Consider the following 19954-nt stretch of genomic DNA (forward strand, 5'->3'; position numbering starts at 1 on the left):
TTTCTACTAATTGTAAGTTGCAGATTGTTGCAAGGATGCCTGTGAGTTCCGGAATTGATACAGTTAGTTCTGGTTTCCTTGTGTGACTCAACATATCGTCGTTTTTTTATCGAATTATTTCATATTCATCAACGTTTCCTATCGAATTACTTCATATTCTTATGTAAGGCCATTGATTTTTAATTAATTTTCTTTTCCTCCTGAAAAATTATGTTGTGTACTGCCACATAGGAGGTTTCATAAACTCAACCCTGGTATAGCAATGTTATGTCCCGCGCCGTGGCGTTGTGGTCTAAGGCATCCTGCCTAGGACTCGTGTTGCGGAATGCGCGCTGGTTCGAGTCCTCATGGGGGAAGAAATTTTCTCGTGAAATTTCGGCCAGTGTATGAGATCGGTGCCCATCCAGCATCGTGATGCACTTGAGAAGCTAGGATAGGTAACGAAATCCGGTTACGAAGGCCATCTATAATAGCTAGGGAGGTCATCGTGCTAACCACACGATAGCTCCATTATTGTTGGTTGATCGTCCACCTCTGTTGACGTGAGGCCAGCAGCCGGGTGGTCGGTCATGGTCCTTCGTGGGCTATCGTGTCTCGGATTATTATTATTATTATTATTATTATTATTATTATTATTATTATTATTATTGCAGTATTATATGTAATCAAAACATACCTTTTTAATGAATGATTACCTTATACGAAACATTTTAGTGAGAATGAAAAACATTCGTTTAATATTTTGAAGGTATAGCCTAAGTAGAAACGTGTTATTGCTACAATTCAGTACCTATTCATTACTTTTGCAAGGTTTAAGTTATTTTATTAAATGTAGAAAAATGTTGTGAGACCGGAGGGAAAAAGACCTTTGGGGAGGCCGAGACGTAGATGGGAAGATAATATTAAAATGGATTGAGGAAGGTAGGATGTGATGGTAGAGACTGGATTAATCTTGCTCAGGATAGGGACCAATGGCGGGCTTATGTGAGGGCGGCAAAGAACCTATGGGTTCCTTAAAAGCCAGTAAGTAAGTAAGTAAGTAAGAAAAATGTGTTATAGTCTAAATATATATAAAATTCCCATTATGGACTATAGCATGTTTAGAATTACAAGAAAGTATGATCCAGTCACATTACTAACTTCATAAAAATATTACAAAGTCAGCTGAAGTTGCAATGTCTATGTCTATGTTGAACTTGTTTCATGGAAGCATCTGAAGTAACTATGTAATGCAACCATATTCTTTTTAATATGGTATGAACAAGATGTTTTGTATTTCCCTGTAAGTGATTTTATGGTTTATATTAATGCAAACGTCACATCTGGCACTGATACCTCGCCTATAATGACGCAGTTGTGTTGTGTTCTTGCTTTTCCTTGTCACGTACCATGTATCCTTTCTTGGCATTACACCAGTATTTCACAAAATACATACATGCAGCGGTAATTTATTTTACGTAACTACTGGATCTCGAAAACGACTCTCTCTCTCTCTCTCTCTCTCTCTCTATATATATATATATATATATATATATATATATATATATATATATCCTCTTCTGAGACATTTGGACGTGAGGCCAGCAGTCGGCTGGTGGACTGTCGCGTCCAGTATTATTGTTATTATAATGATGATTATTATTACTTATATATAATCCGCGATTATATATTTACGTTAATATTTATTTTTGCAGCTCTTCTTTAAAATGTAATCGAAATATTAGTTATATTTCTGTCTATTCAGTTGTTGTAACAGCGAAGTTCTATACCACAAGTGAAGTATAAAGACGGGGTTCAGGTATTAAAACGAACAGACTTCAGATATTGATAGGCACCGGCGTAGCCCAGACGGTAGCGCATTTGTCTACTTATCGGGTCTCAATTCAGTTCCAGCTTGGTCTGATTATATGGCAGGATTTTTTTCCTAGGGTTTCCCAACTGTAAGGTAAGTGTCAGGTAATCACATGGCGAATTCTCGGCCTCATCTCGCCAATGTTCATCTTCCTATCAACAATTTAATCGACACTAATCTACTGGTTGATACAGCGTCGTTTAATAACCAAATTAAAAATAAAAGAAAAGATTTTGGTAAGATTCCCTTCCAATATTATTTTCATATTTGTATAAGTAAACTATTATCAATGATCTTAGCTCCAGAACAAAGATGTATATGGAGTTGTTGCAGTTTGTAAATTCTTGTAGAAATTTCATGTATCCAACAGGATCTGATCCAAATGGTCTGTAAAGCATAAGAAATCAAACAATAGGGATTTCTCCAGTTCTCCAACGATACTACCTGTAGATAGGTTCGAAACTGTAAGGAAATAAAATTTTCACACAAGGTTACAAATCAGAAAGAATTTATAAAAATTAAATTATCGTGTAAATCTGAAATACCGTTCATTATGTCCATATTTTTTCCATATGCAGAAAAAATGTAATAAACATTGCTATTATTACTCCGAACTTTACATTAAACATTACAAGAAAATGACATGGAGAACGAATTGCGGAGACAATGAGAATAACAGACTAGAACGATAAAGAAAGCGGTGATGTTATAAATTCTGACCTAAAAAATGTATATACAATATAATATATATTTATCCAAGAAGTTACACACATAAAATCCTAGCAGGTTCTTCTATTCTTCCGGAAATATTCTCTGAGTAAGGAGTATTGCGTCGCGCGTCGGAAGGAATATTACACTGACGTCATCAAGACCATAATTAATTTTATACAATGAGTATTACTAAGTTGTTGCTGAACTACCAATCATTAAAGTTTATGGGATATTACGTCACATAATGGTACTAAATTGAACATTTTTCTTCTGTTCTCCTGTTTGCCTCATTTCTAAGAAATTGTCTACGAACACTGTGATACAGAACAAATGTTTTTCACTTAACAACTGTCAGATTGCATTCCAAATATAATATACTCACACTTCTCAGACATTTTTAAAATTAAACATGTATATGTACGACAAAAGCGAAAAATGATGGTCACGTCTGAATTAACAAGTAAATTATATACGAGTGTAGCGTAGTAAAATAGCAATGTTTCTTTAACACTTACACAAGCATGACCGCATATTAGTTTCGATTTTCTACACTTATTGGTTAGCCTATAATCTAGATTAATATCAGGCATTAAGAAGGAAAATATAGTGAATGGAAGTTAGATGTGCGAAGTCTACTGTTAATACGACAGATGTAGTAAAATGTGAGCTGAAAAGTGAATTATGGGGCATATTGTCGACAAATAGGCCTACTTCAGTTTTCTTTGCCATTTTTAAATTGTATTGTTTCATCATCATATATCTGTACAATGTGGTCTGTAATGACGGAAGTTAAAATGAGAGCTGAAGAAATAATAATAGCAATAGTGTGGTTGTGGCTATAACAATAATAAATCTATCCTTCGTGGTCTGTCATTTCGAACAAAAATAGAAATACGGTAACTGATTTATTACCGTGTTAATTTTATTGCTGTGTGTAAAAAGAGAAGAAGACATTCACTATGATACAATAGTTGTTTTCGCAAAAAAGCAGGTTATTTAACGATGCTGTATCAGCGACGCGGTTATCTAGCGTCGTCGGTAAGATTGGTATAGCGAAATGTTATTTGGCGAGATGATTCGGGGATTTGCCATGGCTGACAATCACCTAATAATTGGAGAAAACCTCCGGAAAAGCCTAACCAGGTAATCTACCCAAATAAGCTTTGAACCCACGACCGATTGCACCCTTGGTTCTCGAGTCACGCTCGTTACTTCGAGATTGCGCCGGTGACTGATCAAAAGGAACATATAAAATAGTAAAACAATTATACATTTATATTAAATATATTCAATTATTCTGTCCAGTTCATTTTTTTCATATCCAGTCTCTCTCAAAAAACTTAATAAAGTATTAAGAATAACTGTGTATTCAAAATTACGATATAGCAAAGACTAACAATTCTATAAATCTACAGTATATCTTTACCAAGAACTATCTAAATTTTTATTGGTTAAATCATGTGATATCAGAAAGATCTGTCTACTAAGAAAGAGATGCCGATTCTCTTGTATAAGTAATTTTTATGGTAATAATGATGGTGGTTTTTAAATCAGTTATTTACGAACAATTATCATCTACAGGGTTGTCTAGTTTCAATATTATTATTGATAGTGAGATGTTATTATTCTGGTGAGATGAGGTCGGGGATTTTCCATGGAATTAACTGACGTTCACATTAGAGTTGAAACTCTAACCAGGTGATTATTCCATGTGGGATTTGAGCCCACGCTTGAGCATTCTCTATCCCTACACCATGTTGGTAGCTGTTCGCTACTCCTGTACTGTCATGCCGATGAGTATTATGATAATGATGATGGGATGGTGATGACAAAGAAAATAATTACTATTTACTGTAGATATTAGTATATAGTACGTTGATGAGAAAATCGGAATCATTGAAACTTCAAAATTTATTAGCGTGACAAGTGTAATAAATGAAGTTTTTAAACTACTTCAAATAGATAAGTCTATGCAAACTTTGCTCAACTAATTTTGACTTAAAGGAAGGAGCTGAAAGATTAAAAAAGACAGCACCTGTAACAAATTTTATGAAAACTATAAAATGTACACTGTTGGATCACCGACGGAATGAACGAAAGTTGTAACATATACTTTACTGAACTTAATATTACAGAAGTACGGGATGTTGCAAGAACAAAAGGTAACTGAAAGTAACCAGAGCAAAATAAAAAGCTTTGTCTGACCATCCTTACAACTACATGCTCCATATGGCGTCTGTCATTGTTCACTACGTATTCCAGCGGTCAGTGATCCGTGCAACCATGGCAACACTTAAACATGAGTTACACACACATACAATGTTCAGTTCAGTTATAGGCCCACGAACTTCTTATTACCGATTGGAGATGAGGTCGCTGCTATCTCTACAAACAAGAAACATGCAACGAGCTCAGTAGTTCGGACTCCTGCCGTTGGTAATCGGAATTTGGCTGGTCTATACCAAAACGTGGAAAAGACACATACAGAAACAATGATCCCTCGTGGAATGCCAGAATTGGTAGGCTATCATCAATCTAAGAGGTTTTAGAAAACTGGAAAAACCTCTGAAATAATACTTACTGCAATATAAGTCTGAGCTTATCACTGAGGTTTAAAAAGAAGACCTGACGGTGATGTTGATGAGAATGACGATAATGATGATGATCATGATGATGGTACAAATTAAATATATTGAACATTATGGCCGAAATATGAGCTATGTCAATAGCCGATGTGTAATAGCTGCGCGAAAACAGATTTGTATAAAACGTTAATAAGTTGATATTGGAATATTTTATTTATGTATTACTTTTGCTATTGATGAATATTTCATCCTTAATTACAGTCACGTGTAGTATTAGGGGAATTTCCAAGTCTTGGTCATGATAATGAACTTCTAAGGTCAATCTAATGGTACAGAATGACTATGCGAAAAATGAAACGTAGTAAACACTTAAAAAGGACTAGCACAAAACATTTCTTAGACACTGTTAATACTTAACGATCCAAAATTAATGTCCGGTTGTTAGTTATAAGTGATTCTCATCCATCTACAATTTTCCATGCTGACATTTTATTACATCTGTGTAAGAAAGGTAATGACGTGTATTTACTTGTCTTACTCTCAAGTCATTGTTTTATAATAGTTTAAAGAGGAGACACCTAACAAAATTGCCTCATTAATGCTCTTTGTAATAGAAACATTAATTTTCTTTTAATGCTTTCTTTACATTTTAAGGTCTGCAAAGTGTACTGCTTATGGAAATGTGCTTGAAGGTATAAAAAATTATTCAAGTCGATGTAGTAACGTATAATATTTACGTAGGAAAACATAACGTACGAGGGTTGTTTGAAAAGTTCATAGCCTGACATAGAAATTAAACTAGGATTATTCTGAAACAATCTTTATTTTTCAACACAATCCCCTCTGAGATTCACACACTTGGTCCACTGATGCTGCAATGCTGCTGTACTCTCCTAGTAAACAGATTTCTCGATAAGCCTTCTGTTGCTGCGATAATCTCTTCAGTTAACGAAAATTTCTTCCCAGCCAAGCTTTGGGAAAAGAAAGAAATCTGAGGGTGCGAGATCTGGTGAGTAAGGCGAGTGCGGCAACAATTTGAACCGTAGTTCGTGTAGTTTAGCAACGCGATTTTAGACGTGTGAGCAGATACATTGTCGTAATGAAACAACACTTTCTTCTTGGCCATAACCGGCCTCTTCTCGAGAATTTTCCCTTTCAGTTTCTGCAGGAGATTTAAATAATATTCTCCGGTTATTGTTCTCCCCTTTGCTAGGTAGTCAATCTTGATTATCCTCTTAGAATCCCAGAACACGGACGCCATGCCTTTCCCAGCCGATTTAACAGTTTTTGCTTTCTTTGGAAGCGGAGAATCACTGTGCTGCTGTTTTGTCTCTAGTATGTAGTAGTGCTTCCAGATTTCACCATTGGTCACAAACCACCTCAAATTATCGGGCATATTTTTTTCTCGAATCGATCCAGACAATCTATTGAAGTTTTACATCGGACGTGCTTTTGTTCTGGTGTTATCAAACGTGAAACCCACCTTGCGGAGACCTTGGACATGCCCAAGACATTGACTAAGATGTGGCGCACCCGTTCAGTTGAAATACGCATAACCTCGCTAATTTTCCGCACTTTCAGTCGATGTTCATTCAACATCACATCGTGAATTTTTTCTACGATTCCTTCACTTGTTGCTGTTACTGATGTCCACTGCGGGGGTCGTCTTCTACACACTCTCGACCACGTTTAAATAGTGCCGCCCATTTTTTCACAATCGAAAACGCTGGAGTGGATTCCCCCACTGTAACATCCATGTCTAGTTTAATTTCTGTTGGACTCATTCCCTTTTTACGAAATATTTAATGACAGCACGAAGCTCGATATTTTTCCATTTTTGCCAATCTGTTCAACGCACTAACTTCAAAATTAAACTACATAAAATGTAATCAACAGAAAATTATGGCCGCTAACAGTGGCGGATTGTTGACATGCTTTCAATGTCATTTATGTGTCAGGCTACGAACTTTTCAAATTCACTTTTTTCGGTATGATAAGTCCGGAAGAGATGGACCTCTTTTTTTTTTTTTTGGTAGTCGAAGTTTTGGAAATATCTCATGTAACACAATTAATATACACAATGCCATTTAGTAAATTGACAACATTACGAAATCAAATATTAGCTAAAGCATAACACCCAAAATTTATTTAATAGGATACATGACTGGTCTATCTGTCCCACAGCACCGTGGATGAAATGCATTAAATAATATCGTACAGATGGACCAGGTACAATTTTTTAATATTTTATTAATCTTAATCATTTAATTTGAACATTTAATTCTGTGGGCCCTATTTAATATCAGATGATGAATTTAATATTAACTCCCATAAATAGAGTATTTTATATGTGATTAACAATGAGGTAGATTTAAATAGGATATTTTAAAAATATTTGCATTTCAGCTTGCTTTTAACTAAGTGATAATACCACATGGCTGGCATTTAACTTATTTTCGTAATTGGTACTGCCTTCATGCAACCAAAGAAAACAATAAATAGACTTTATCCAGTTATCCTTTTGAGTTGTTTCTTCATAATTCTCACCACAATCAACAAATTCATTCTCACCCTACTTCTCAAAATCGTCGTCACATAGGATAAAGTTACCTAATTCCGTGATATTCCTAATCCCGTGATACTTTTTTTAAAATGGAATGTCAGTCAAATCTTTGCCATTCGACCATAGTGCCAGTCATCTTTCTTGAAAGAGTGCATTTTCACCTACTTTTGAGACATCGGTAAACTTCCTAGCAAGGCACCTAATCCTATGACATTCAGTGAAAAAACATATCACGGAATTAGGGGTATCACGGAATTAGGGAACTTTACCGTACTTTACATAATTTAATTTAGAGATTAATATTATCGTCATCGTCCGCACTTGAATCGTGAACTACTGTCCTCTTGATCTTAATATTGTATCATGGACCATTTACAATAATTCGCAGTGTTGGCCCTAATTATGTTGATCCGCCTCTCCCAAGTGTATGGTTGAGACGAACTACCCACCTGGATGCATTTTGAAACCCATATAGGTTAATACATACTGTACATTAGCACATTTCTTTAATAATGAAACTAAGACGACTTTGAGTGAATAGACAGAAATCTACAAGTAATTTATTTTCCAAACAACAAGAAACTATAAACGTTGGTTTTATATTAAAGTTTCGAAATTTATTTTCGGGGTGGGGAAGGTTTAATTGAGTCACATTGTTAAATGCTGAAGTCCCAGTTAGATTTTCCTTTGACGGCTACATTTGTGATTTATACTGAACAGACTGAATGACGTAATGCCTTTTTTTCACGGTCATGCATCTCGGTTAAAATTGATGCTCTTTACATGTAGAAATAATTACACTGTGAATCAAGGAAGTGTTAAAAAGTTTAACCTGACATTATAATGTTTTTCTGTTATTAAATGATACTTCGCATGGAACAGTGATCGTATTTTAATAACTCAGGATTGTCATGTTTGTTATTACAGTAAGTTCATGGATCTGTAATTATTTATATTACATTTGAAAATCAGTTGATGTGCCGACAGATTTTTTTACCACTCTAGCAACGAAAGATATAAGATTGAATCATAATTATAACTTTGCTTCAGCTTATTAATTCGTCTCATTAAATATTACAGTAATTAGCTTGGTATTGTTTTATTAGGCCATGCAACTGTTGCTGACGTGATGAGTTGAAATGGTTTCACACTTGCTTGAGTGGCGATGTAGAGAATGTATTTTCTGAAGGAAAAGAAATATATTCGACGACAAGAAAATAGCGCGGATGATGAGCAGCGGAAGTTAGGAAAAATATAAGGTAATTCAAAATTTAATCGCCATAGTCAAAAACCGTTATTAGTGTAGATAGCAAAAAAATGAAAAGAGGGAAATTTTTTGGAAACAGGGGCTATATTGTTTTCTATTTACTGTGCTTGAATGCACCGAAAAAGTCCTGTTTTCACAATCTTCTCTGCAATCAGAGGTGTTGTTGTTTTAACCAAATAGTTATTCAAGGATCCGTCTTGCATTTTATCGTGTTTTCTGTATTTCTCACTAAGAGAAAACTTACTTACATTGTATTCCACGAGGGTCTGAGAATTAACTGACTGGAATCGAAGTGAGGAGAGTCACAGAAGGACAAAATTAAAATAATGCAAAACAGAAACCTTTAATATGAAGTAACAATGTGAAGGTCCACCGTTGTGACTGAGGGGTTAGCGAGTCTAACTCCGAATTCGATTCCCGGTCAGGACGAGTTGCCTGAGCGAGGTTTTTCCGGGGTTTTTCCCTCACTCCTATGGATGAATATCAGGTAACTTTATTAGGCGATTGGAACCCCACTCATCTTCGCCACTTCCTTCCCTCTCCCATCATCCTTTCCTCATCATCCCGTTTCTGGTTTTTCAGATCACTCTACAGGCGGCCTCCCGGAACTACTGGCTCTCTCGACCGGCCTCCGTGGAATGTAGCTAAATGACGTTAGATGGCTTCTACAACGAGCACCCGAGGTGGAGCTACTCGAGGGAGGAGTTTCGCCTCGGACCGACAGGGGGGGGGGGGCCTTGGAGGAAGTAGCCGAAGCAGGAATGGTATATGGATTTCTGTTAGCTGTAGGGACCGGTCGTTAAGGGAGTCATGTGGTTGGGTTGGTGCGCGTAGAGGATCTGTGGCACGCAACTCATTCCATATCGAGGGTTAGCGCAATAGATCTCAACAGGTCGCAGTGCTGGGCCATCCGTGCCCCCCTCATTTAAATTCCATTCCATTTACATTCCAACAATGTGAAGTGTTCAGCCTGCAGTCTGCATGTTTATTTCGCATACCGTGTAATAGTTACTTGTATTTTCGTTCGAATTGATGGTGTATTAAAAAAAATTGTAGATAATTTTGTCTTATAAAATGAGGATTATGAAAATCTCCTCTGTATGTAGATACACTTTCGGATACATAAATTTCTTAAATCTACAATTATTGTGAAAATGATTAGTAAGAGCATAGATGATTGTAGAAATTATAGTGCATATGTGTATATTCCTATTAAAAAAACATTAAAAATTCTTGTCAATATGAAATCGCACCGCATAACTTAGAGTTACTCATATGGAAAAATGAAACACACACACACTCATTCCAAAAATGGAGAGAGCGACTGCTTCTCCTGTTGTCCCACTCCAAAATTGTAACCATGTTTCAGATTCTGCATGTCTAAACTTTGGACCTGTTGTATTCAGATAAGTATTAAGAAAATATTATAGCTATGTTAGGAGTAGTATATGTATGGAAATAAAAATGAGCAAACTTTGTAAAGAAAATTTCTTCAAACTTACAGAATTATACTTGATAACTAGAGCCCGAATTTTCAGGCAAATGCATGTTTTTATATAAGCTCGTTACATTTCTCAAACCTTGCAAATATTCTTTTTAGGACTTACTCATCCCAAATAACCGTATTTTTTCCATGCACGTATGCATGTTTTAGCCTTTCTTGGGACTAAATTCATGCATAGTCCTAATGCATATTTTTAATATTTTTAGGCTTAATAGCACATACTTGACTTTTATATTGCATATTATGTACTTTTTCTGGATTTAGTGCATATATTATTTTAATTTGTACAATAGTGCCTTTTATGAATGTTTCTTCGTAGGATCTGGTATTCCCACGTTATTTGTCTATCGAGGAAAAAACAAAACAAACGTTACCGGCAATATGGTTTCGTGGCATCCTACCTGACAACTAGTCTTTGGACTTTCCACTAATCTTCCCTTTGTTACACTGGTATTTCCAACCCCCCGACTCTTGTTTGTTACAAGCCGGAGGTCAAAATACTGAAACAAAAGAAAGCAAAAGCAGCATATCTGCAAACTGCAATCTAGTATACTTATGTCGAATTGTGAAGTGTGGCGATAGCTCCTGGAAAGGAATTCCTAAAGACGGACGGTGATGCAGTTTATTATGTTTGTTGTAATAAAGACGTATGTACTTGTGTATTTTGGGGCGCACGATAACGTGGGTTAAGACGTAACCCTGGAAAGGCGGACGGTCGCGGGTTAGATTCTCGATGGGGTCATAGTCATGCGGAAATACCAAAGACAACTCGATCTCACGTATGCACCTGTCACTTCTTGTGGCGTAGAAATCATTTTCTGTGGTCAAGAAAGTGCTTCATATAAACACATGAGCTTAAGTGAAGAAAATTTGGAGAACATAGTTGTAGAACGTTGTTTAAAAAAAATAACGTAATGTAGAACTCAATTTGAGAGTGCATATTTTTATTGTTTTTTGCTTCATTGTGCATTTTTTGTTATATGATAGTGCATGAATGTATGCATGTTTTAAGATTTGATAGTGCATGGAAACAAATTTGATGGAAATCCTGGCTGTAGTGATAACGATGTTACTATTACCACAGTATGTAGTATAATAATATCAAAGAGTTTTTATTTTCAGTCGATCACTTATCAGGTTAAGGCAACAGAAGTAGATTCTGTTACATCGAATTACAATATATTAATATGCATCACGAATATTTTCGACTTTTTTATGCAAGTCATCTTCAGGTGATATAATTTACTAACAAACAAGTACAACTGAACGTAGGTGAAAACAGTATGTAGTGTCAGCCATATTGGTCTTCTCTGTCGCATTAGTTGAGTCACTGTAGAGTTTAAATAGCTTACGCCGCACCAACAGCAAAAACAATGGGCCTACTCAATAATTCTTACCGCCGCAAAGGTTTGCAAGTCGGCTGCAACCAGGAGTCATCAGTCTCAGTCAAGTTTATCAGTAAGCTATACGCGTATTACACACTCCACCATAGTCAACTTAACGTGTTCAGTGCTCTCTCCGACCATTCGTACATGTATGTGTGAAGCTGTCATATTTCCTCATTTTCTTCATTTCAACAATGGGAGCTGAAAACCTGAACAGAACTCTCTATTGGTCAGTTTTCTCCGCCCGAAAGTTGCAAGCCGACAAAACAGAATTCTCTATTAATCAGTTTCCTTCGCCCAGTAGACAAACCCTCAAATGTTTGCTCTTGCTTTGATTGGCTGAATTATTTGAATGTTTTTATGACAGCTGTATTGGACAAATATATTGTAGGATTATATCGGCTACAGTCGCCCTAGATCATATATGTAACAGATATGTCGGGCTTATAGGCTTTGAGGTTAACAACTTTTGTCAGGTTTACTACGCTGCCATCTAGTTGTTACATAAGGAGTCACGTCATAATTCCCATTTGAATTGCATTAGCGACTGTGCTGCTATCTCGTGTTCGTTTACGGCGGACGGGTGGCGATCCTGGCGGTTGTTTTCTTCAAAGTGCTGCCGATTTTAACGTAGCGAGGAGTTATCTGTTACATATATGATCTAGGCAGTCGCCAAGCGTTGAAGCACCTCTATCCCTCCTCCTTCCTCCCGTACTATGCTATCCCGCTTCACACTCGCTATTCGCCACTGTGTGAAAATGTTATTTACGTTTTACATTTATCAATATTATATTATTGGTTGTAGAAACAAAAGAATAGCACGAAACTTAAACTTAGATGTAGCTTATATGGAAGATATGTTTTAATGAATTAAGAAACCGTTAAATCATTCATTTTGTTATCGCAGATAATAATATAGATCTATATGGCATAATTTTAATTGCGTCACATGACATAGTCTCATGGTCTTGTTGCCTGGAGCCTATATTAAATAATTCAGCATTTAATGTTAAAAATTCTGTTTCATAAGTTTTCATAGAGCATCTCTAAAATAATACGATATGAATTCTGAAAATTTAACCTGTTTTCTATTAAAGATCTCGGCAAAACCTTACATACAATTTAATTTTTCAAAACCATATGAATAAGGTCATAGATGGAGTTTACGGAAAATCGGTGATTTAAGAATAAAAAATATATATATTTCAACTGTGCTACGCGTTTGAGAAGGGTTAAGAAGTAATTAAACACCTTAATTATAACCATTAAGGGGATAAAAGGCAATTAATTCATACCAATTTTGCAGGTATTGTGTATAATATATGCACAACAATTTGCTACCAAAAGAGCATTATTTTTTTTTTAATGAACATACACTGAATTATGTTTGCCATAATTTGCATATATATATTTATTTTATTTTAGTAGGTTATTTTACGACGCTTTATCAATAGCTAAGGTTATTTAGCGTCTGAATGTGGTAAAGGTGAAAATGCCGGTGAAATGAGTCCGGGGTCCAGCACCGAAAGTTATCCAGCATTTGCTCATATTGAGTTGAGGGAAAACCTCGGAAAAAATCTCAGTCAGGTAACTTGCCCCGACCGGGAATCGAACCCGGGCCACTGGTGCTTTTATATGTTTTTTGCAATTTTAGATTATGTGGACAAATTAATCTTTTATTAAGCCGTTACACAGACTGCCTCCTCTGAATCTTCATAAAAATGTAGAATTCTGTCAAATATACCAAGTGTTTCGTCAAAATAACTATTAAATTGGGGAAACATTTTAATTTGTGGCATCGGTTACAATACCAAAATCGAGAGCTTCACTCTGAATTCCACCACATCTTAATTTTTCATTTAAACGTCGAACACTTTGTGGGCCAAGAACACCTTTCACTAAAGCTCCACATTTCATTTTACCACTTTTTTGCCGAACTAAAATCAGGAAACATACGTGGAAACAACTAACTTTACAATGAGAGCTTGCATAGTTTAAAATATGCTTTACAGTTTCCAAAGCTTCTGTATGTTCATACACAGTTATCTGAAAGAAGATGATAATTCTTAAATTAATTTCTACACTGAAGTGTGTACATTAACCATGTAGTTTCTTACTCACAATAGGAACGCAAGTTGCATTTCACATTACAGAGGAAATATTAAAGGGTGAGACTGTGTGCTTTTCGTTATGGATGCAATCTCCTTAAATTAGACTGTACTTTGGAGGAAACATTCTTGTTTCTGCGTATACTGCAAGCCATTAAAATGTTGTCCGACATCGGTAATGACCCCATGTGAAATACAGAGCTTTACGCTTGACTGGGAACATACTCATCAGACATGCCAATAAAGCCGACATAGACTATATAATTACTAGTATGTAACCTTGCGCGTACTTTTACTCATATAACATTGATTAAAAGCAGTATGCACACAATTATATTTTTATTTCATAATAAGTACTAACCTGTGTTAAAGTTATAAATTGTTCAAAGAGATGTCAGTTTGCATGCATACATTCCCGACATATCTTGATTAAATTGTCATTCACACCTTAGAAAACTCCAAAAAGATAGAGTGTACAGTAGAGATGAACAAACCTAACTGCCGCTCTCGCTCACATTGTTCACTGCATTTGTCTTTCGAGTCTCGGCTTGTCATTCTCGTGCGCTTCGAGTCTCGCTCGTCATTCTCGAAATAGCATTTGGTCGGCTTGGAAAGATTTCGTAACTTTGAATAACATACATCTTGAAATAAATAACATAAATGTTTAAATGGGACTAAAAGACAAAACAGAACAGTATCATACTTACGTTTTCCATATTAACCATTTGTACTAAATGACTTGCTTTTACTATATTCCAATGTATTTTACTTTCTTTTTTCTATTATGGTATTATTTTCATGTCGTTTAGTGTCGATTTTATTATGCTATTATTATTATTATTATTATTATTATTATTATTATTATTATTTGTAATATGTTAGTATTCTGTTCTTTAGCTTTTTGTTAAATTTTAACTGCTTGTATACTTTGTGACGTGGTAGAGTGTAAGAGAAGGCCCTATGGCCTTAACTCTGCCAGTATAAATAAAGAATTATTATTATTATTATTATTATTATTATTATTATTATTATTATTATTATTATTATTATTATTTGTAATATGTTAGTATTCTGTTCTTTAGCTTTTTGTTAAATTTTAACTGCTTGTATACTTTGTGACCTGGTAGAGTGTAAGAGAAGGCCCTATGGCCTTAACTCTGCCAGTATAAATAAAGAATTGTTATTATTATTATTATTATTATTATTATTATCATCTTAGTTGTTACAATGTTCTGGTTTTATTATATGATATTACGTATGGTTATATAAATAGAAAAAAAAAACAATTCTCAAATAAATTTGCATTTCTAAGAAACATAAAACATGACATTAATATATTTTTACTTGAGATTGCACACTTGATCTTAAACATATGAAAAGAAAATTCCTAGCCTTTTAATAAGGGCCTAGTAATTAAATAAAGACTGGGGAACGGATTATTATACACTGAAACGTAGAGATGATGTTTCAGATAGGCTACTTGATTGTTTATACATATATAACAGTTGCTAAAATAGATAAAAGTTCAGTCAGGTATAAACAACTGTGCCGATTCAAGGCTGCTTGACTTTGGGACTTGATCAATATCGAGTCTCCGAAGACTCGGAAGTCTTTACGTCAAGGACGCGACGTATAATACAACATTGTCATGCGGGTTTTCGGCTTTACGGACGCTGTTAATCGCTGTTCATCTCTAGTGTACAGGAATAATTTCCACAGTATAGACCAGCTTTGGGCATGAATGCCCATGTCCTTTCCGCTCCACCGCTTTAGAAACGAACATAGTAAAGCATTGTGCATCAGTGATGGATTTTAGGCGATTAGTGAGAGCCGAAAGTTACTGTATGATGCATGCCATATACAATCCACCACTCAGCAATGCTTGCATCCAGGTCTACTCATTTCGGTTCGATACCTATCTCTGCCGGGGAATGTGAAGTGGGGAGTTAAGCAGTAGTCTGCATTATCTCAATTTACGTATTAACACCCAGGCCTGTTATAGACGAATTAAGACAATACAAGAAGAGAAATGCAAGCATTATAGAAATATAACTTTTGCGTGTCAATACCTGACTTCAAGGAGAGGATGATAGACATATTTGCCCAAATGAAGGGCAGATGGATTGAGGTCATTTATGAGACTGTTGTTTAAGGTAAATCCCAGGAAAAATCTATTTATATTGTTTACCTTGTAAACTATTCACATAAAAAATTAACAATATTAAATATTGTTTCTTAAAAAGTATGTTGTGATTTTGCTAACCAACTGTGTCTATGTGAAGGCTATATTTAAAAATTCTCACCTCTTACGATCAACGGATGTGTAATTTTCTTAATGTTTAACTGTAATCATATAATAGGTCTACCCTATGCCCTTGTCAATAACATTATTTAACTAAAAATGACCCTATGCAGATTTTGGCGCGTTGAAAACCACTTTAATAATAATAATAATAATAATAATAATAATAATAATAATAATAGACTAATAATAATAATACAGTAGAACCTCTATTATCCGAAATAATGAAGGAGGTATGCTGAACGCTTAATCGAAAAAATCGGATAATCCATACCTTAAAAGTTGTTCGTTAATTTAGTGAATAATGCTTACACACTTTTGTAATTTCCTCTATGGTCTTGTATTGAACACGCTAGGTAGTGGATCAGAAGTTCACTGATTTAGGTCTGGTTATTAACAATGGGGTTTTAGGGGACAAGGAATCTCCTTGTATAAAATGGCCGTCTGTGGAAAGGTAGGAATAGTGGTGGTCTCGTGTTGTAGATTTACATACTTTATACACTTTATCCTTGATTTTTATTAAATTGCACATCTTTGTGACTCCAATCTCATATTCTGAGATGAGCCAAAGTTTCTCTTTCAACAAACCCCCAGTCATTTGGACTTTTATTAATACTTGGCACAACACTTTTTTTTATACCCGTGGAAGACATTTTATATAGAAGTAATACAGTAAGACAACTTGAACGGTAAACCAAACTGTGTAAGAATAAAGTCTTGTAATAACTCTCCCTAGAAAAATAACGTGCTAATAAAATAATGTACAATACTTCATATAGCCTATTGCTGTAGCAAAAAAAAAAAAAAAAAAAAAAAAAAAAACGAGAGAAAGACAGTCGGATATAATCCGCCAATTGGGTAATAGGGTGACGGATAATCGGGGTTCTACTGTAATAATTAGACAGGGGGAAAAAAGTCAAATAAAAGTCATGTTTACGGTTTACAAGTATTGTACGTATAGACTATGGCATGAGGTGTGCAGGGATCCCCAGTAGGTACAACAGGGTACCGTCCGCAGAGAGGACCACACGAACACCGAAAACAACTGCCACTGTACGTATGTGAACAAAGAATATTGAGATACGTAAACATATTCTTCATTTGTGTTCAGTGAAGTGATCATGAGCCGAAGACAGATGTTAAAAAACATAGGATGTATACTTTAATACAAGAATATGATGTCCACATTATAGTAGTGATACTGGTGAAACAATTAAGTGTCGGTTATGTATGTGTGCATTAAAAAATATAACAAAACAATCGATAGAACGTCACTGTAATACACAGAAACACATGAAAAATGTTGCTCGTATGTTAGAAGAAAATAAGGGTTTAAGTTCAAATTCCGCCTCAAATATGAAATATGACTTTTGCCAGGATTTGTGTCGAATGATGATAAGTTGCAATATTCCATTCAAAACGTTGAAGAATCCTCACTTTAAAGAGTTCATAGAAAAGTACACAAAATATGCCATTACAATAGTTACAGTATATCAACGTACAACCAATATTCAGTGATTATTCCGTGTGTCAACCCTCTAACAAGACAAATTAGTCGCGTCGTAGTTACCTTCACATCCGAATGACTTTTTTTCCGCTCTCTAGTAATAATAATAATAATAATAATAATAATAATAATAATAATAATAATAATAATAATAATTATAATACCTTGTACCGTCTTAATTACTATAGTTAACTCTTTGCGACTGCTAAAAGTCACTCATCTCTTTCTAATGCTGAGGTTACGAAAACACGGAAGTTCTATCATGCTATCCCGACTGTGCCTTTCATGGTCTCTAGATATTCAGCATCTTTGCTTTGGTATGTTTATCTGGGTAGTCTTCTCTTTAAACACAACACACACTTGTGTTTTATGTTATATATTATACTCCGTCGAAAAAACTAATTAGTCCTTGTGCCTTCAAGTGCAGTGCAGTAAATAGTTTGAACAAAGGTGAACAGATCCAGACAATCGTGGATGTTGTAACCGCGTGCTTGCTACAGGTTATGGTCAATGTTCTGCATCTCAAGGTGGTCGGGTTTTGTTGCGTCATTGTGATGTAAACACAACAGGATGTTCAATATGTTCTGTTACTGGTCGCGCATCAGTGACTGGTCCAGAGACTGAAGACAATTCCATTGAAATGTCTGTCATTAACCTCAGTAGTCAAAACGAGTGTCTGTTAGAAAGTGACCTATAAACAATGTTGTGCATTACTTTCTTGGCTGTACCAGTAGTCTGAAGATAATTGCAGCGAGTGCTGTTGAACAGCAACGTCTGGTTTGCATAGAGAGCCTTGATAAGGATTTGCTGAAGGTCGACTAATGTGTAATTGTTCAAAATATAGACAAGTGTGTCTCTTCTATGAAGATACGCACTCAGGATTACATCAAGATAAATTACATTATTAATAAAATAATATGATTTGTACCATACATGGAATTCAGCTCTGAGATGGTGGTGCCGATAGTGATTCAGATTATGATGAAAAAGCCAATTACGACGTTGATGATAATGATAACAACGGTGATTATGTTTTCTTGATAGTCACTAATATGATGATGATAATGATGAAATGATAACGAATGGATAATAATGACAGAGAATACCAAATTATTTGTGGAAAACTGCATAATTCAGGCTTTATTTACTCGAAGATACGTGTGAAATAAAATTTCGGATTATTATTAGTTTATTAGACTTAAAATCATATTATTAGTTATACTGATAGCGTGTTTTCCTTCGCCACACATACGATTAACCTCTGATTGAGGTTTTACCTGATATGTACATCTATTATCAGGCAGTACAGCTCACTTGACGTTATGTCAGAGGAAGAACAATTTAATATTTAGTATTTATTGCTACATAGAATACAAAATAAATACATATTACTGATGTAGCGAACATCCATTTGAGCAAGCTCGTGTTCGGAAACGGTTTCTATAAATTTAATAACTATTAATTATTTTGTACTAAATGGAACATAACAAACAAAGTTTCAATCAAATTACAAAACCAATACAATTATTACAAAACAGAGATAATTACGAAGATAAAAGTAAAGAATCAAATCAAGAATAGAATATAAGTTGGAATGAATAAATAGTAATATATTGAAATTAAGAAAAAGGAAAAAGGAGCAAGAATACTAAATAACTTGCTTAATTTTTTTCTTAAATTTATTAAACTCAAAATAACCTAGTTCAGGATTTATTATCTATTTTATAATAGTTACTCAATTGTTGATGTAACGACGAGTAGACCTAGTCTACAGTATACGAGCAGTCAGTGTCATTAAACAGTTAATGAATTGTTAAATATTTGACGGTTGTAAATTTGATTGTGGTTGAGAGAAAGAAATGTCGTTGGCTTCAAAACCAAGCCTTGCGAAAACCACGAAATAGTTGAGGAATCCATACCAACAAAGATGTTAACCCAAGTGTCACCTGCAAGGATACACTTTGAAGCTATTCTTTACAGGCTCTCGCTTTCATAAGTCATTTCAACGATTGAGAGAGATAGTTGGATTGCATGGCTGAGTAATAAGACCACATTCAGTACTTATTTTTGTTTACATTTTGTAACTAAACATTATGTGGCTGTCTGGGCGGGCGTAGAGCTAATAGTCCCTGTGTCTGAATTCAGCGTTTCCGCATTCCCTTGCTTATGG

At 35.1% G+C, this 19954-nt stretch overlaps 1 protein-coding gene and 1 long non-coding RNA gene across 2 annotated transcripts in view; one reads left to right on the top strand and one right to left on the bottom strand.

The window, feature by feature from the left end:
* LOC138701862 (protein yellow-like) overlaps positions 1-19954 on the bottom strand; it is a 118836-nt gene that overhangs the window by 69908 nt on the left and 28974 nt on the right. The window lies entirely within an intron of this gene.
* Positions 1-19954, top strand: part of LOC138701865 (uncharacterized) — a 173149-nt gene that overhangs the window by 53519 nt on the left and 99676 nt on the right. The window lies entirely within an intron of this gene.

The sequence above is a fragment of the Periplaneta americana genome, chromosome 6 (genome assembly GCF_040183065.1).
Source record: "Periplaneta americana isolate PAMFEO1 chromosome 6, P.americana_PAMFEO1_priV1, whole genome shotgun sequence".
Lineage (NCBI taxonomy): Eukaryota > Metazoa > Arthropoda > Insecta > Blattodea > Blattidae > Periplaneta > Periplaneta americana.